We start from the raw sequence: 21,050 nt of genomic DNA on the forward strand, positions 1-21,050 counted from the left end.
TTATCATTTATTTGCTATACCGGTAGATTCTTATTCATTGGTCTGTTTTCAGTGTCCTTGATATCTGCTGCTTTTTATTTCAAATTTATTGTGCATCTTGGCCAATGACAGGAAATAATTATGATTAATGAAATTGCACACTATAATCCTAACACATGGAGGATATCATAGTTAAATTTTCAAACAATCCTTGTCAGCATGTTTACATTTGTATAAATTTAAATGCCATTTGTTTTCAGTGTGGAATTCTTCATATAATAAACATGAGCACCCACTAAAATTGGAGAGTAAAAAAATTCCACAAACAGCAAATTGAATCAATCAATGAAAACAGTTCTCATTATGACAGGTTGTCTTTTCGTGTCACGTTTTTCCCATTGTCTGCTTTATTATAGAGAGGTAATTTTTTTTAAAGGGTGCCATTTGGATGTAACAGATTAGACATTAAAGGGAGGGGACATTTTATGCTAACGTTAGCTTTCAGCTAAGCTTTGCTCGCATGATGGCAATCATCACTTTGGATAAATCTATAATTTTACAAATAAACCTTTTGAAATGATTTGTTTCAATTAATTTTGATACAGGGATGAAAATAAGTATTTTACACCCTGCTATTTTGGAAGTTCTCCCACTTAGAAATCATGGAGGGGTATGAAATTTTCCTCGTTAGGTGCATGTCCTTTGTGAGAGGAATAATCTAAAAAGAAAAGTCCAGAAATCCCAATATATGATTTTTTAAACGATTTATTCGTGTTATACAGCTGCAAATAAGTATTTGAACACCTGAAAAAACTAATTTTAATATTTGGTACAGTAGCCTTTGTTTGCAATTACATACTGAAGGTGAAACGTTTTTCACTAGTTGCACACTAAGGTTGCAACAATACTCGGTTTTATATTGAACCGTTCGATATGCCCTCTTCGATTCAATACGCAAAAAAATTCGATGCAAATGAAAAGCTCCCAAAATGTATTTTGTAAATACAAATGTAAATTATGTTTTCTTGCGTGAGCTCGCTAATATGCCCGGGGTGCATCGAAAACTGAGGGCTGTGCCTTGAAAAACTCTGAGCTCCTCCAAGTGAGAAGCCCTCCTCCTCTCCTCCACCAAACTACGTGGAGGGCGGTGTGAAGCACGCTGCATTTGTTTGTGGCTGAGGTAACAGACACGACAATCATGGCTAGCGAGGAAAGACCGAAGGTTGAGGAGGCGGCTTCAGCATCGTACAGATCCGCTGTGTGGCAGCATTTTGGGTTTGCTGATACGTTACCCCCTCTCGTACATATTTCACAAAGACTGTCTTCCCGGATATTTACAACGAAGTCCGCCAAAACATTGTTACCGACTTGGCTGCTACGAACAACCTTGCTTTGACAACAGACAGCTGGATGGACATGATGAACAATGAGTGGCAAATTAAGAGCGCTGTACATCAAACTTGTCCTGTTTATTAAAGTTGAATGTCATATGCTGGTGTTGTGCAGTAATGAGCAGACGTGACTTCTGTAGCGTTTGTTAACTTTATGAATGCTCGCTTTGCACACACTAGATATCTTCAAATAGCAAACTAGATGTGCTACGTTAGATCCCATGCCATTGGCTACGTGAGCACACAGTGATCATGGGACACATAGTCCATATACTACATCGATGAATTGTAAACCGCCATGACTGAATGGAAGTTAAGCAGGCCAAATCAATCCATACCCCCCCCCCCCCCCCCCCACACACACACACACACATACTTTTATTCCGGTAGTAATTTTATAGACTGAATTTGAATGACACACTGGTGACTTAGCAAAATTCCTTAACAACCTCTTACCAAAAGTCAATTAAATTTGAAAAATAGAATTTAGGAGCCGGTACTCTTCAATTTATAATACACAGCAATTGATAATACAGTCATCCCTTGCTACGTCACGTCCTCAGTCCATCACAGATTTTTTTTTTTTAATTAAAAAAAAAATACTAAATACAGTATTTTATTAATAAATGTTAAGATATATGCATGTAGCTGGGATGTAACTTTTGACCGCAAAACAACAAAGCTAAAAAGTGCGCAGAGATTATTTGGAGTGTGTAAACCAGGTTTTCATTTGTCAAACACGGAGCATTTGGTTCATTAATCACATGGGACTTTCTGATGTTAGCTGGAGCTAACTGTTATTAACGGCAGTGATAAATACCCACTTTTTTGAAAAAAAAAAACATCTTTCATCCATCTGTTCACGCGCTGCTCTCGTCTGTGTGTGGCAGAGGTACACACGCACACAATGCCGGTACAGTAAGGTCATAGGGAAAACGCAGACACGATTTTCAGTGATGAGGGCGTTTTCTATATGAACAAGTGGAATGGAATGGATAATCATGCACTGAAGGGGCTCTCTACAATACTCTATGAAGTGAGGGGAAACTGACAAATTTATAGACCCTACTCACTAGAGCTGGGAATCTTTGGGCACCTAACGATTCGATTACGATTACGATTCAGAGGCTCCGATTCGATTATAAAACGATTATTGATGCACCCCCCCTCCTTTTTTTTTCTTTTTTTTCTTTTTTTCTTATGTTTTGTACATTAGTTCCAAAATTGTTCAAAAACACTCTCAGGCTAAACCACACTACTATTTCAGTATCAAGTTAACATATAGCAGTAAACAAATATACAAAAATAACATTAAATAAAAAACTCCAGTCCCCATTCTGTATCAGCAGCTTTAAACTACATTCAATTAATTTAATGTTGTGAATCAACCATTAAATTTGTTAAAATTGCTCCCGTTATTCCATAATTTCCCTTTTGTCTACTTTCGACATGTGAAAGTTTTAAAACTATTTTAAAGATAGATTCAAGTCAATATTTTACCGATTTAGGAGTATTTTAGATAAAAAGTTAATTAGGTTTGCTTGGAAGGTTCGCTACAACAGCCTTGTAGGGAAGTGTACTGCTTTAAGATGGCGGCTGTTTATAACGCCCGCATCTAGCTTTTTGTGGATGTGCTGCTAACACTACCAAATCTATATTCCATCTAGTCCTATATAAATGATATCCACCGTAACATTATATGGATGAACTTTGGAGCAGCTTTTCGGCAGCAGTCAGGTATGTTGTTGTGTTTTTTTATCTCGTTGCATGAGTTGAGCTAGAGCCGTGATTTGAGCTTTGGCATTACCCGAGGGGCCGGGTAATGGGAAGCATGATGTTTAGCTACTCTCGCTCCGTTCCGTCCCGAAGACCGCGCGGCGCGCTGAGTGTTGTGTACTTCCGCTTTACTTCGCATATTTCAATAATCGGAATTTGGATGTTTGTGAATCGTTCTCGAATCTTCCATGGCCGAATCGCGAATAATCTAAGAATCGGAAATTTTGCACACCTCTACTACTCACCTACGTCACAAAATGACGTGTCGCTGTATCCGGCCGCCATATTGTACCTATTTTTTAGACCTATTCTCATTGTTTTCAATTAGTCGTGCAAGTTATAGAGCAATTCATGGAAGCCCCGGTGTTATCTGATGCTGTAAACTCATTGGATGCGTTGCATAAAAAGCGTTACGTGGAAAAGCTTCAGTTTATCCATTCGCCAGATCCGTATTTGATGCCTAAATCGATGTTTTTCGACCCGTTATCTTCGCCATCTTTGCCTGACCCTGATATTTACAACTATCTTGTCCACACAAAATCAGCCTATTCTCACGAAAATTTGAAAAACTTTAAGAGCTTGGAGGCTTATAAATGCTACGTTGCTGGTTGGGTGAAACAGGTCCTCGTACACGAAAATTTGGCAGGAATCTTGTACTCGGAAGGTGAGTTACGAAATTTTCAATTCAAAATCTTTTGTTCTTGCTAACATCCACTGTCAAGTCTAATGTATTTCATGTCATTTCTCAATGGAGCTAGGGCTTTTAATGTTATATGGTTTAGCGATAGCACTCTCACTACATACATATATAATATGTAATAAATATGAAGTGCGATAGCACTACTCCAGATTGTCCCTAGTTGAATTTATTTTTTGGCTTTTGACCTCAATAGTGAAATTGTAAATTAATTGTATGACAACTGTCTGATTATCCCCTTATAATTACTTTATATATTTTCAGGTAGTTAATTCACAACGTCTGAGTGTATGTTGTCGGCGATTAGCCTAGCAATGATCTTAATTGTGGTTGTCAGCCCAAAACCCTCTAAATATATATTAAATGCATATTACCAGATATAAAATGACTACTACATAATCTGTGGTAGTCGTTTGGAGCCCAGTTTTCTCGTCGAATTGCAGCAGTCAATCTCGGTCTCCTCTCCGGGTCTCTCGGAATACGGTAAAACTTCCAAGTCTCTCCGTCTATCTTCTCTGTTTTTGCAACCGACCGCCACACACGACTTCACCATTTTGATTATTAATGTTAACGAGCAGAAAAACACGCCATAATAGGAGGAATTTACGAAGCGCTAATGCATTAACATGACGAGTATACGGACAACATGGCGCGGGGGCGTGGCTGTGACGTCACGTGAGTAGGGTCTATAATCATATTTAAATTAATAATGACAGGTTATACGATTACTGATTTAAACTAATATTCTGGCAACTTCATAGTGAATATGTCAGCATTTTTTTGTATTTTGATATATGTATGGCGGAAAACACAAACAAGACTGAAAAAGCAGTTTCTGCTCTTGCACTCCTCTTTAAAAGAAACTGCTGTATTTTTAGCCAAAACGACTGTTGTGTTTGATAGAACAATATGTCTATATGCTGCCATAGCAGATTCATGGTGCATTAAGCCCCTAAACTATTTTAATGTGTCCGTTTTACCGTGGAAACCCCCGTTTACAGAGGTCGCGCAACCACTTTTGTTTCAACCCAGTCATAAGAGGAAGATAATTAATTATATTTATTATTCAAAATGTCATTTTTATCTTAGAATCATTAATTGATGTCTAATATTTCGTTTAAAAAAACAACTTAAAAAAATGATTCACTCGCATATTTTAAACTTTTAAACAAGTGACGTCTCAATGAAAAAAATGGTATCTGTAAAAAAGTCACGGATATCTACCTCATAACTATCGCTTAATTGTATTTTTTTGTTTGTTTGTTTGTTACTGTCGCATTTTCTCCGATATGTTAGATGATAAATAATTGATCCAAAGAAAATTTGAAAAAAACAAAATGTTTGAAAGGGTAAATATATGAAAAAGAAAATCTCAACCACTCCTTGATGTCTCCGATTTATGCATCGCGACTCTTGTTAAATTACCATGTTTCACCCATAAAATCCAGAAAAAATCCAGCTGTAACCATTCACAACTGTGTCTTGACACTCGGTGGTATATGCTACATGGAATTTTTGGATCGAAACAAGATAAGAACGCGATAATATCTCGTTAAAGTCATGGCGTCTGTAATTCTGTTCTCGCGGGATCTCACCTCCAGATAAGGTTTTGCTGTTTTTTTTTTTTTTTTTTTTTTTACAAGCCTTCCTGTTCAAAAACTTTCTTCCCCCAGAAAATTGAGATTTTAGGCTTTCTAATGATGTATCACACATGCATATCGGACAATTTTGAATTTTGGCCAAATTGGGGGTCTCAGAGCAAAACTTCAAGTCACCCGAGTGTTTTCCGCCATATATATTTTAAATAAAACAACACCAAATCATTTAGGGGGGACTTAATAACATTATAGGGGTGCTGAAGCCCCCCTAAAATACGCCTAACGACGCCACTGCCATTAACCGCGGAAAATGAGGGATTACTGTCCGCAAAAATATTAGTTGAATGACTATTTGTCGAACTTTAGTGAAAATCCAGCTTTATTTATACCTGGGACACAAACGGCACTCTAATAAAAATTGTTTTAGCATTTGTTTTTGCAGTCCCCCATTTTGAAATATGCGAACATTTTATAAAGACAGCACTAAACACTTCAAACTGCCAAAAATGACTAGAGAATCTCGTCCAAACATTACTAAAGGGTGAGAACACTAAAATTTGGTAGCTTTTACTCCTGCTGATGTTTAAAGTGCTTCTAAATAGCTCATATTGGCACTTTCTTACTGTGGGTGAATCATTCAAGATGAGCTCTGGCTAATTGACTAGCTGATAACACACGCACGCGTGGTGACTGTCATTACGGCTCCGTTGAGTTCATTTCGGAGGCTGAGTGCTCGGTCGTGGGCTCTCGCTCGGACGCCTCCACCCCCACCCCTCCGCACTCATCCCACGTCTTGTATGAGTAAAAGGCTGCTGCGGAATCAGCGGTAGCCTCCCAGCAGAGCTCCTCGTGCCGCCATGGAGCAGCATCCTCTGGTGAGCCGGCGGAGGACGGCTCAGTAGGGTGACACTTGCGTTTTTCATTAAGGAGCGTCTTGTTTACCAGAACCATTCGATCCACATGAAAGAGGAGGATATCTATTGGCGTGTGACAAGCGGCAACATCTGCAGCTCATCGCAATAAAAGGTGAGAAGGTAAGCTTGCTGTTCTCACGCCGGGCGTTGCGGCTTTCTGTCTCTTAAAACAAACCCCCTTTGCTCGATCAGACTGCATTGTTGCATCGCCCAGCCTTGGCGACCCCCCCCATTTGGATTATGTTACCGTCCCCGAGTATGACCGTGCAAGGTACAGAAATGTGACTTGTACGTGTCACGCCGACAGCCTGTTTGCATCACCCTGCGGAGTGAGGTTCAGCTCAGGATGCCTGTGGAGTACAGATATGCTTCTCATTGCCACAGCCCAGGCACTTGATAGAGGCAAATGTCTGCATGGCAAGACGTTGACATGCAAGGCAAGTTTTGAAACAGCAAAATCATGCAAGTCCCATTGAGTGTTCAACTTGATCATGAATTTTCAATGACTAGATGATGAACGATCATGTGTTTCCTCATTCTGCTCTTGTGTGTTCAAAGTTTAATCACTAGGAATGCTGGTAAAAAAAAATAAAAAATCTTCCCTGTGTTCATGTGGAGTTATCACCTCTGCTGTTGTTGACGAGGCTGCAGTGGGCTGATCGATAGCCTGTTTGGATCAGGGCCTGTGTTTCGGTTGTTGTCAAACAGCAGTTAGGACAATTAAAAGCCCATTTGTTAGTGGAAGATTGATTAATAATTCATTGGCTTGATGGGACCGCAAATCTGTAGAGGTACGTCAGCTTCCGAGACACACTGAAAGATTGGCAGTCTGACAGCTGAAGCTTTGCTGGCTTTGACAGGTAACACCTTGAATGATCTTAGAACATTTAGACGTGTTCAAGATGCTGTGTTCTTTAGATAAATAACAGGATAGAATAGTTGATTCTTAAGCCCAATCGTATGATGTTCCTGAATACCACATAATACCAGTTAAGGAAGCTGCGCTCCCTGTGACGCAATTTATCAGTTAGTACACAAACAAAGGTGCGTAGACGCATGTGCCGGAATGATATTCTGGCGGTATGATAACCTTACGCATAGATATCACGTTATTGCAAATGCAGCTGTAAAATGTGTTATCCGCTTAAAAACAAAAACAAAACTTTTTCCATTGAACAGAATTTTTATTTTTCAAAACATATTAGCAAATTGGAACATAAGTATAATGTTTAGTTAAATATATATATATTTAAAAAAATCTAAATAAAATTAAAACCTCTGCGACCCTTGTGAGGAAAAGCGGCATGGAAAATGCAATGAATGAATGATGAATAAAATTAAAATAAATGAAGTCCAAGGGTGAGCCTAAACTCACAGCCACAGCTCAACATTATGACCATCAAAATAAAATAATTGTTTTTTTTTTTTCCATGAAAAGCACGTTTGTATGACTCGTATCATGCTTACATTATACACACACTCTCTTTCTCAACACAGACAGTTGCCAGAGTAAAAAACACATAGTTTTACCATCGCTAGACACACTAACACGCTGGAGTTAACTCTCGTAGCTGGTGGGAACCGTTCATGACAGGGTTTACTAGGGCTGCAGCTGTCGAATATTTTAGTAATCGAGTATTCGGCTGAAAATTCATATAATAATCAAACATATTTTTTGTAAGGTAAAGAACAATTATAAATATACTTGAGAAAACGTGACATTTCATCTAATATTGAGCCATTTTAGTCAATCAATGTCTTTATTTTCATTGTACATTGTTGAAAACAGCCAACAATTGCATCTCAGATGTGACTAAGAAAAAAATAGACTAATTTACTGCTTTCACTCAAAAAACTTCTAAATCTTATAAAAAAATATATACTTCTTACCTAAAAATGTCATTATGCTTGGTAACACACATCATTAAAATGTTAGTGTTTTCCCCACGATTTCAATTGAATTTTCATTTATGTCAAGCTATTTTTAAGTTCTAGTTAAGTTTTAAGTTAGTCTAAACTGTACTGTAAGTCCTGATAGGATTTTGAGTTTTTGCAATGTTCAAAATAAATGTATTGTACCTGCTGTATTGGAGCACATTTTATCCAGCAATGACTACTAAGCTAAAATTGACAGTTAGCTTTTATACATTTTTATTTTACACCCTCATCACTCTACAGCGCTGTTTTTACAGATTAAATAAAGCCTCTATGTAAGACAATTTAGCCACACGCCAACAGTAGTCATAATTAATAGAAACCTAGCCCTCCGCAGGGCTAACGTTATGTGAGCAAGGGACAGTAACGTTAATTCATAGACTTCATAACCTACTGACAAGACACGGGAATGGGGCCGATTTGTAGGGGGCCTATTTTCCAAAACTCAAATATTTACAAAACCAAAGCTGCTACCCACCTAAAACCAAAACCTGCACCTACCTTAGCCATATACTGTATGAGTCTCCATGAGCAGCGGCATCAAAAAATTCAAAGTCGTTCCCTTATAAAATCCCCATTAATTATTTTCTATTTAAGTATAACGCAACTTAAAATCTCAGAATTAACACTAGATGCACAAAAATCACCAAATGCAGAGATAATCACCTATATCTTCAGGACCAATAGCAATATTTAACATATCATATACATTTTGACCAAAATAGCAACTTTTTTTTTTTTTTTAATTTACTGCAAGTTTTCAACAGCTAATAAATCCCTCAATTTAACATCAGAAACTTAATAATTGAGGAAAACCTGCAGAATCAATCATAAATAATATGTAAATAGATGATTAATAAATTGTATATACAATCACAACTTGTTATAGAATAAAATATCCCTTTATTATCATTATATACTATATACTGTTAGCGGATGAGGCTAGTGGCCGCCTGGCGTAAACAGAGCTTTTCTGGCGGAAATTATTGTGAATAAATGCTTAAATCCCCGAATTCTTCATAGATATGGACGTAAAACAGTCTTGATTCTTGGCTAAAAGCAAAGAATCCGTAGAGTTAGCGGTTATTTTACGTATATTGACGAAGTGCCATGCTACTATGTTAGCGAATGAGGCTAGTGGCCACCTGGCGTAAAAGGAGCTTTTCTGGCGAAAATTCTTGTGAATAAATCCTTAAATCCCCGAATTCTTCATAGATATGGACGTAAAACAGTCTCGATTCTTTGTTAAAAGCAAAGAAACCGTACAGTTAGCATTTATTTTAAGTATATTGACAAAGTACCATGCTACTATGTAAACGAATTAGGCTAGCGGCCGCCTGGCGTAAAAGGAGCTTTTCTGGCGAAATTCCTGCGAATAAATGGTTCAATCACGCATGCATGATATGAAAAGTATAACATTTACCTTGAATCGCCGAACAAATCACTCCTGAGACAATCCTTACTGTTTGTATGCGGTACAGCTTTGGTAGATAAATCCAATCGTAAGTAAATCCAAGCTTAAATCCGACATGAGCGTGTGCCGTCTTTGGCTATTACTAAATGAAGCTCGGCCCCCTCTGATAAGGCGTTACGCAAAGAATGACAAAGTGTCAGGTCGATAGATTTTTCAAGTCTATGATTGATATTATTTATGAATCTTATTTATTAGCGCTGAGAAGTCTACTGCTTTAAGATGGCGGCTGTTTACAAACGGCGCCGAGTCTGTCATTTCGCATATAGTTCTAAATGCATGTGATCTCTATGAGATGCATCAGACGCTACCTGCTACAACCGTAGCATCTTGCGAGCGTAGTTTTGAGCAATGTCGGCATAGCTTGTAGCGGCTGCCGGGTGCAGTCAGTTATTATTGCTTCTTCCTCTACACACGTGACAGCGCGTTGTCCCACATTAAAAGTAGTCTGGGCAAAACGTGATGCTTAGAGCTGGCAAAATTAAACGATTCCTCGTGGCGAATAGAATTACATGGATCAATTTTTAAACTCGAGTTACTCTAGTTGCTTGAGTATTCGTTTCAGCTCTAGTGTTTACGAACATTTAACTTTTTATAAATACGAAATCATATTGGAGGAGTTGCCTCCTCAGCAGCCACCCTTCCACAAACATGTTTTAAATGTCTGTTGACGCTCCTCCTCTAAGCCGCGGCCATCTGTAACTTTTCTTTAACCGAAGTATTCCTATGCCAGTGATTTGGTTTTCTTCGACAGGGAAAAAAGGTTCAGGAGTTCAGCCATCGTCTAGCACAAGAAAGCCCGCCCGTCTCATCAGACCATAGGACATGGTTACAGTAATCCATGTGCTTTGTTGACATGTCATCAGCAAACTGTTTGCGGGCTTTCTTGTGTACTGTCTTCAGAAGAGGCTTCCTCCTGGGGTGAGAGCCATGCACACCAATTTGATGTAGAGTGCGGTGTATGGTCTGAGCACTAACAGGCTGACCCCCCACCTCTTCAATCTCTGCAGCAATGCTGACATCACTCCTGTAACGGGTAACATGACATTTGGGAGGGAAAATGACAAGCAGTACTCAATTTGGGACATTTAGGGATGTACGTAGTACTGGTGCACGATAATTATTGGTCCGATAATTATCGGTCCGATAATAGGAATTATGACGTCATCCCGATAAATCCAATAACATTATTAATAGGACCGATAATATGTACTGTGCTGGCTTTACAGTTTACACTAGTATGGGAAATCAGTTGACCATTTGCGGGGCATTGCTGCCACCTGCTGGTCTGAATAATTTGCTGCATCTATTTTTTGTTAAAGTAGTTTGGTTCATTCACTTACACATTGCGGTGTCTAGCGGTAGCATTGACAATCGTGAATGCTTTCTGTTACGTTTCCGCCTCGGAAATATTTATAAGTATTTAATGTTTACTGTAACTTATGGATGTGCAATATGCTGTATGTTTACTTCTGTGGTGAAGGGTCATATGTACAGAACTTCATAAGTTGTTGTGTTATAGAAGCCAGCCTATGCTTTAGTAGCTCAAGCTAGTGTGCTATGCTTTACATATAATAGTTGTGTATATAAGTGTATTGTGCAGTTTGTTGTATATTGAGTATTGAATATGTAAGGGTGTCAACAATAACCGATGCGGCGATGCATCCCGATGCGGGGCATGGACGATTCGATTCGATGCGGGCAACAAGCCGAATCGATTCAGCACATTTTAAAATATATAAGTACTTTCAAAAATCTTCCCTGCGCAATTCCGGTGATTCAATGGATTTGGTTTCCCCATTTGTATTATTATTCTCATGTCTAATGTTTTTACACACCGCATAACTCTGGTCAAGTTTCCCACCAACCTCGTAGAAGCCAAAATGTCTCCAGATGTCTGCTTTTAATGTGTTAGGTGCATCAAAAATCTTTCTCGCTCCCACTTTCTCCGCTTCAGCCATTGTTATGTTATGTCCTATCTCTCTGCTCTCTCGATTAGAGCTTAGTTCGGGCCTAAAAAATCCAGCCCGACCCGACCCGGCCCGGCCCCGTGTATTAAAGGCCGAGAGCCCGAAATTTTACTTTTTATTTGTAGGCTCGAGCCCGAACCCCCCCCCCCCCCCCAAAAAAATGTACGTTTCATTTGTAGGTAACGAGCCCGTTTTATTTGTGAGGACTCAGCAGGAGGAGCAAATGCGGGGATGCAATGCGTGGTTGCGTTTTGTGTGATCACAACTGGGACGATGCCTATGTGCATAATGATAAATTAAAACCTGTCTTTTGTAACAAATTCTCCCAGATAAACAAGACTGTAAGATGCATATTCAATAAACATTATCGTTTATATTTGTGTGTCTGTTCTATCAGGTGGATAGTTCATGCGTCATTCCTCGGCAAAATGCAATAGACATTTATTTCAATTTCTTCGAGTTGGCAGAAAAAAACGCAAGTTTTCTTGATGTTTAAATGTCTACATATTTTTATTATAATTATAAATGCATTTACACAACGAAATAACGCTGGAAAGGTTTGTTAAATATATTTCTGTGTGGGATATTGTGCTCACTATATGCGCCTCTCTGACAAGGAGAGGAACAGCAGCATATTCAAAAATAAACTAAAATACTTTTAAATAACATTCTTTATTTTAATGACTCGCATCAGAACACACAAAAGAAAAACCTGCCTTAAGGAGCACTGAAACAAAATAAAGACGTTTTAAGGAACACCACGAACTCCACGATGTCCTGCTTAGCACGAAGAGGTGCAGTCCTTGAAACAAATGATAATAACGATGTTTGACTAATATGTTTTAGGCCAGTACAGATTTTAAAATGCCTGCTCAGCGTCAATGTGCCAGTCTTTCTGCTCTCGTACGAGAGCAAAGCGCCACATTTGTTGCATTCGGCAAGGCCGACAGTTTTCTGTAACATCTTCCACTATAAATTTAAATCCTTTCCACACACCACTCGTGGATTCTTGCCTTTTCAATCCCACCGTCTTTAGTTTGCTTTTCACCTCTTGCTGCTCTATATTGAAATTCAAAAAGGAAATAGCAGGATGCAGCGTTGCAGACTCGCGGAGAGCACCAAGAGCGGGTGGGGAAGATTAAAAGGAGGGCGGGGCCACGGCGTTCATGTACGCAAACAACGCACTGGCTCATGTTTGTGATTACAAAAGCGCCTTCTCTCTGTTTCATCCAATTTATTTATTTTATAACAAGTATTCCTTAGTTTAACATCAATACATTCTTTTAGTATACAAATATATATTTATTTTAAAAAAACGTTAGCAGGAGTGAAGTCCGGCCCGATCCGACCCGACCCGAACGTAAATTGACATTTTGGGCCCGACCCGGCCCGAAATTCAGTCGGGTCGGGTTCAGGTTCGGGCTCAAGATCTAGGCTCAACTGTAGAGGGAGCTACTTTACATTCAAATATCAATCAATTCCCTGGATTGTTATTGTGATAAAGATGCTGCGGCACTACAATATTTTCTTTGTCGTTTTTTTTTATATTTACTTGAATATTTTTATTGATGGGTCGTTGTGACTGAAATACAGTGACTGTTATTACTGATTTTGCACAGGAGTTCAGATGTTGCACTGTGTGAAAGGCTGCTACTGTGTGTAAAAAAAAGAGAAAGCACTAATTAAATGCTGTGATCTGTTTTTTATAAATATATATATATATATATATACGTACATATCTCTCTCTCTCTCTCTCTCTCTCTCTCTCTCTCTCTCTCTCTCTCTCTCTCTCTCTCTCTCTCTCTCTCTCTATATATATATATATATATATATATATATATCTGAAAGTATACTATTTTCATCTGACTTCAATCAGGAGTGACACAAGAGCCAATAGAAATTTGTTTAATGTCTGACCGCTTGTGTTGCCTCATGATTCACGAAAAATATGCTTTGCTTTAGAATTGTAATGCATCCCAGGCTTTAATGCATCGCGATGCATTGCCGAATCGAACCGAATCGAATCGTGACCCTCTGAATCGAATCAAATCGGATCGAATCGAATCGTGGCCCTCCGAATCGTAATCGAATCGAATCGTGAGGGCAGTGCCGATGCACACCTCTATTGAATATGTATATTTTTCTGTTGTACTTTCACAATATTAAGACGAGTGTCTTCCCATAAAAGCAAGAAAAGATCAAGCCTTGTGGTTTATGGAAGTGCATTAATTCTTAGCTGGCTTTCGGGCAGTGCAGAAGTGAAACGCACTGTTTAGCTCATGTTATGAAAAATCTGGTGAGATCAAAGGTAAATCTATGTTGAATCCACCACTAGTTTCTTTTTCTTTTTTTAAACTCCCAGGTGTTCAAATACTCAGGTTATACATTTAAAAAATTATATATTTATTATCGGCTATCGATATCGGTATCGGCTTTGAGGAGCAGGAAGTTATCGATATCGGTATTGGGTTAAAAAAATGGATATCGTGCACCACTAGTACGTAGTTTCTATGCGGTGTACTCACGTTTGTTGGCAGGGGTTTGGATATTAATGGCTATATTTTGAGTTATTTTGAGGGGAAAATAAATTAACTCTATTATATAAGCTGCACACAGACTACTTTTCATTGTGTCAAAGTGTCATTTTGTCAGTGTTGTCCCATGAAAAGAATCTGCAGAAATGTGAGAGCTGTAGTCACTTTTGTAATACACTGTAGTAACGCATAGTAATGCCCACCTTTTCGATGCATTGTCTCGTTGCTGAAACACTGAAAAAATCCGAACGGAGAAAAAAAATGTAATGCACGAAAAACGTACAGATTTTAAACGTTCAGCGTACACATTTAAAAATCAGTGCTCACTTGTACAAATTAGGCCAAAACCGTACAACTTGACAGGTATGTAATACTGTGTTTGGCCAGTGTGGCTACAGATAATCTAAGGAGGTACCCCAGTTAAATGAGCTGATGATAATCACTGGTGACCTAGATGCGTCGGCAGCCTTTATGTTATCAATCCTCACTTAGTTTCTGTGAAGCCCTATGGATTTTGGTGTGTGTGCACCAGGGGTGAAAGTGGGCAGGAGTGGTCCGGTACACCGTACCGCGTAAAAGATTCGGGGCCGGAACGATCCAGCATGGTGCTTCGATCCCGAAAAATATGATGACAACTGGCAAAGCTCCATGTTAAAAAAAAACAAAAAAACTACCAGCCTGTTTGCCACACACATCTCCAAGAAGAAAGATATACATGCACAAATGTTAGCAACAAATCTAATAAAGTGCTTATGTAGCATGACCAATTTCCCACTATTTATTTAGACTATTCCATAGACAGACATGAAAATGGGTCAGGGGTTAACCCTCAATCTCCCTTCACTACGACGCATGTCTATGGAATGAATTATAAATATTTAAAAAAACAAAAAAACAGACTCCCCGGTGGCTTTTAGTTTTAAAGCTTTCTTAATTTCTTTCTCTCTCAATAACGATGGAGGTAGATTTGTGTTTTTATTATTCAATCAAAAAACAAAGTTACTTCTATCAAAAACAAAGTTGCGTAAATCAAAATACAGTACATACTTTTAATCCCCAGAAAGTCACTTCAATAAAAAAAATTGTTTTTGATTGCAAAAATAAATTTGAGACAAAAAAAGCATTTGAAAACTATTTTTCTTGATTGAAACAAATTTTTCCATTGAAGTAATGTTGTTTTGCGTTTGGGCCACATTTTGGCTAGGACATTTGTGTCTTTATTATTCAATCAAATAAGTTGCTTCAAACAAAAAAATATATATAAAAAGAAAAACTTTGCACATGTGTCAATCACCGTTTACCAAAGCCTGAGAGGGTTTGAGTAGACTCACTATGAAGCATTTAATGAAGCCAAGCATTTTCTTACTACTTTATTCTTGTTTAAAAATAATTCGGTGGGGCAGTAACATGTTTAAAACTTATCATAATTCTTACATTTTGAAGTGCTTGAAAACCATTTATAAATGATACTTTGGTGAAAAAAGTGAAAAAAACATGTCTTATATATATATCTTTTCTCCAATGTAAAATCTGAATAAATGCATTGAACACGCACAAAAAAATGGGGGGGGGCGCGCGCTACTTCGCGGTTTTCACTTATTGTGGCGGGTTCTGGTCCCCATTAACCGCGAAAAACGAGGGATCCCTGTATTTCTGAAAAGCTTTAAGAAGCAAGACTCATTCCCACCACTCGTCGGGCCGGTGTTGTGCCGACACCGGCCGTCAGCTCAAATCCAAGCCGAAAATAACGCGTCTCCGGCGGACGACGGGAGCGATGTGAGGCGCCCCCTCCATCCGAGAGCATGCCGCTTAATTTGACACAACAGTGTGTTTCTCCGGTTATATTACCGCTAAATACACAAGCTTGACGCCAATTTAACGAGAGCTATTTTTTTTCATGGGAGATTTGGCTAACTCTGGCAGTGTTCAACGCAAGCTGCAACGAATGGCAGTAACTTTTTTATATCGCAAAATGTGAAAACGATTGAAACCATTACTCACAATTCAATTCAATCTGCTGGCAAATACAGGCAAGTGTGTATGCTGCGCTCTGGTCTGCCCCGGTGTGGATAAGGCCTGCTTTTTGTTTTCGCAGCTTTGCAATGCAACCAAAGGCTCTCCGAGCACTCCATTTACAGTAAGGAGTGCGCGCGTTTGGAATAATGGAACGCAGCTTGGGCCGATGATTGGTTCTCGTCAGCGAAGCATCTAGAAGGATTTGCTGACTGTGTTCTTAAGTGCTCAGTTTATGTACTAAGGTAATCACATGATGATAATAATAATTACATAAAACCTCCCAAACCCCCCCCCCCCCTCCTCCCAAAAAGAATTTCTCCTCGGATCTACGCAATTCACGTAGGTCGCCCTTTTTGACTTCAAAACGGCGAATTTCGCCGAAAGGTGAGAGATTTTCATGCCTGCATAGAGTTGTGTCAATTAGCTCCGCCTCAGTGTATCTGCCGAGTTGCGCCGATTTGCGCATGCACACGGCAAAACACCCCTGAATTGGCTGTCAGAGTGAAATGTGGTCAGCTTGGATAGTTAGCTCTGAATGGTTCAAATGCACATGTGTTTTCATGGACGACAAAAAAAGAAGAAAGAACAAACGAGAGGTATCGAACAACTTGTTGAATTTATACGACAAAAAAGGACATTGCAATGGAAAATTAATCAGGTCTTTAAGAGCAAGGAGTCCAAGAGGCTTATTTCATTGTAATTAATCTGATGGGGAGGTTCAGAAAATCTTCCGTTTTAATGTGGACATTTGGGATTATTTTTGTTCACTTATGTTAGGCTACTTATTTATTTCCTGAAAATTTATATAGGTCAATATTTGCGTTATCTTCAAAATACATTCCATTTCACTGTGCTTAATGTAAGAGTCATTTGGACTTATTTTATGTTACTTATTTACGACTACCTTTTTTTTTAAGTAAATGAATACATTGTTTTTATTTTAAATGTACCTCCTATGTTCTTAAGCTATGTTCTAAAGGATTTACAATTGAGGTTTTGCATTTAGATGTGAGGAAATGAGGGAAAATAATATCAGGAAATGGAAGTTGGCGTTGCTGGTGTCTTATTACTATTATTTTGGTCATTATTGAAACAAATAAATACAAATTTGAATAAACCAGCAAGGTGAAGTGATTTATGATAAGAATTAAGTGTGTAGGCCTACATGCAGATTGTTTGTGAGATAACAAAAAGACTAGATTGTGGCCTTATCTATAAATTCTTTTAGGGCTACGCATTTTAATTGGTTCACAAAAACTGCATAAATTATTGAAGTATTGTATTGTTATTTAAATACATTTACTCTTAAAACTTCATTACGAATGTCTAACTATTGGAAACCATCACAGCAATGTTACCCCATACAATGTTCAGTCCCAGCAATGTTTTAAAAAGAAAAAAAAAAAAGCAGCCGTTTCAGTCAAAGGAATTTTTTCTCTTTAATCCATGAACGTAGCACTATCATGTCAACTGTGTCATACATGAAAGTATTATGGAAAACTCAAGTACATCACCTCTGTGCATGATGCGAGGGAGGGTCTTGGCACACCTCAACTCACGAGTGTGTAGCTGTGACATGATTCATTTGCGGTTAAAAAAAAAGTCAAAATTCTTCTCAAAGCGGGTAACAATAGACCCTACCCACCGACGTCACAAAATCACGTGCTCGCTGTATGGTTCCGCCCCCTTGTCTGTCATTTTGTGTCTGTATTATCAATGGTCTCAATTGATCGAGCAATTTATAATGCGTTTCATGGAAGACCCGGTGCTTTCGGATGCCGTAAACTCACTTGATGCGTTGCATAAAAGGCGTTATGTGGAAAAGCTTCAGTTTATCCATTCGCCAGATCCATATTTGATGCCTAAATCGATGTTTTTCGACCCGCTGTCTCCGCCGTATTTGCCTGACATCTGCTAGCTACCCTGATATGTACAACTATCTTGTCCACACAAAATCAGCCTATTCTCACGAAAGTTTGAAAAACTTTAAGAGCTTGGAGGCTTATAAATACTTCATTGCTGGTTGGGTGAAACAGGTCCTCGTCCACAAAAATTCGGCAGGAATCTATCTTGTGCTTGGAAAGGTGAGTTACGAAATTTTCAATTCAAAATCTTTTGTTATTGCTAACATCCACTGTCAAGTCTAATGTATTTCATGTCGTTTGTCAATGGAGTTAGGGCTTTTAATGTTTATATGGTTTAGCGATAGCACTCTCACTACATACATACGTGTATGTTGTCGGCGATTAGCCTAGCAATGATCTTAACTGTGGTTGTCAGCCCCAAACCCTCTAAATATATATTAAATGCATCTTACCAGATATAAAATGACTACTACATAATCTGTGGTAATCGTTTGGAGCCCAGTTTTCTCGTCGAATTGCAGCAGCCCATCTCGCTCTCTTCTCTCCGGGTCTCTCGGAATCCGGTAGAACTTCAAGTCTCTCCGTCTTCTCCGTCTATCTTCTCTGTTATTGCAACCGACCGCCACACACGCCTTCACCATTTTGATTATTAATGTTAACGAGCAGAAAAACACGTCGTAAATAGGAGGAATGTACGTAGCCGTAACAGGTAAACATGATGTGTTGACGGACAATTGGGCGGCACCAGTCAGGAGGAAGGAGTTGTGACGTCACGTGGGTAGGGTCTATAGTCAAAAGAGCCGCTGTCTCCACTGATGTAAGGCATCACCAATACATATCTTTGTTTTCTTTCTTGAGTTTTTCATGACTTATTTGACATTCAGAATGAGTTTCATTTTTTTTTGCTTTTTTGGTAGATGATATCATTAATTCTGATGGTGAAAGTTGTAGCCTACAGAGCTATGCAGTTGTGGCAACTTGGATAAGTACAAAGAAATGATCTCGTAATTGGCTGATAGCTGAAGGTGGGACATCTGTTGTAAACACAGAATCAAAACAATAGCGACTTTTCGGGGATGACAATCAACTTTTAAAATGGGAAAATCTCGGTTCAACAATTGAGAACCATGTTAGAAGTATTTCCAGAAGACATGTTTCTTTAATACTGTATCTTCACATATTAGGACCATTTAATGAATAATTGAAGTGCAAATCTTACATAATGCTCCTTCAAGTGCAAAGGGTCATATTGATTGTGTGAATAGTGACTGGCATAAATAATCTACATTGTCTGAAACATTGTTTGCATCTATTAAGCCCTAAAGTAGAAATGTGTTTGGTTTCTTCCACCACATTCCAGTAGGTAGGAAGAGCAATGTCTGCTCAAGTAAATTGATTATGATTTAAAGCCACTGTCTGCATTATATTCAGTGTATGGCTATATGTGAGTATGAATGTGTGTATTTACATTTCTTTATGGAGGAGAAATGAGCATGTATCTGCTGATAAAGTGAAATAGTTAAAGCAATTTTAGAGTTATTGTCTGGCAAAAAAAACAACAACAAAAAACCACACACACATTCTCCACTGGGGACACAATACTTGATGTGCACATTAGCATCGGTGTGTTATTAAAGTTTACACAAACACAATGCACATAATGCACTGACACTGCTGCTAACAAAACATGGTGATCCACTGTATAGGATAATCTGTGTTTGCATGCTTTCTGTATTCTCCGTATTGAAGACTGCTAGACTGATTTATTATTGCTATTTTTATTATTCTATAATAAGTTTCTTTAATATGGAGAGTTTTTGCAGATAACAATGTGAAGAATTTTCATTTTCAACCCTTCAGCCTTTGAAACTCCTGGTGTCACATTTATTATATCCAAGCTAAGATAACTTCACAATTTAATATTAACATCAGATATAAATTAATTCTGAAGCACTTTTGAGAAAAAGGTTTTCTGAAAAGAAAGCGACATCTTAATGCAATTTGATCACACGATAGGTGAACTTAACAGAATAGAAAAGTTCTGGATTCACACAGCTGTTGACGTGCCTACATCATATTAAAGTGACGGCTCTGTTGTTGTAATGCAGAATTTCAGCCTAAGGGACAAAAGAAGCTACACACTTCTAAGCTTTAATTCAGTGATTCTGTCAAGTACAACTAACGGAACTTTGATAATCACTGCCCTAGAGTATTGTCCAGTATGATGTGGTTTGCATGAGTGTTCTAATTTTTTAACTGGAATTTTTTTTCCACATAAGTCAAGAATATACCAAAATTCAGACCCTTTTCACAAAGAAAGACAATAATGCGATTGCATAGTGCTTCTCATGACGGAAAATGTGTTTTTCTACGGGAGTGTTGCAAATTTGTGTGTCTGAGAACATTAGAACATTACAAGGCCTCCTCATACACTGCGTGACACCCATGCTGGGAAAATTAATCGCATCGTGAGATGCAGAAGCAGGGGTCGACAATATAAATGGCCTGGTGGTCCGGGCATGCTTTTAAAACCGTCATGACCACCAGAAAGCTCCAACCACTGGCCTGGCGGGGCCAGTAAAAATAATGTGTTGATTAAAATAAATGAATAAAAAATTCGTATTTCACAGTAATTCCCAGTGGTTCCGTGTTTTGACAACGTTACGCTATCCTGATAAAAGACGACCATACAGTCTATGCTGTAGCCGTTGCTCTCCGTGGGGTGTAAACACACCTTGTTTGCTAGCTGGCTCCTGCAAGAACGTGTGCCATCTGATTACTGCTGCCGATTGATTGTCAGTATCTCAGTACCAGAGGTTGCACTAGACATTTTCGTTGGCTGTCATTTTGACTGACAGGGTCATAAAAATCCGGTCATAGTCTATTTTTACCCGTCACTTAAAT

General features: G+C 38.6%; 1 protein-coding gene across 4 annotated transcripts in view; it reads left to right on the forward strand.

Moving 5' to 3' along the window:
* The first annotated feature begins 6,231 nt into the window (after positions 1–6,231).
* The window catches only part of dlgap4a (discs, large (Drosophila) homolog-associated protein 4a), a 200,222-nt gene continuing 185,403 nt past the window's right edge, over positions 6,232–21,050 (forward strand). For 2 of the 4 annotated variants that reach the window (XM_057822322.1, XM_057822339.1), the window contains exon 1: positions 6,232–6,467. The gene's annotated coding sequence lies outside the window, so the exon portion shown is untranslated. Of the gene's footprint in view, positions 6,476–21,050 lie in introns of all 4 variants that reach the window. The other 2 variants (XM_057822329.1, XM_057822348.1) reach the window with 2 other exon arrangements.

Source organism: Corythoichthys intestinalis, chromosome 2 (assembly GCF_030265065.1).
Source record: "Corythoichthys intestinalis isolate RoL2023-P3 chromosome 2, ASM3026506v1, whole genome shotgun sequence".
NCBI lineage: Eukaryota > Metazoa > Chordata > Actinopteri > Syngnathiformes > Syngnathidae > Corythoichthys > Corythoichthys intestinalis.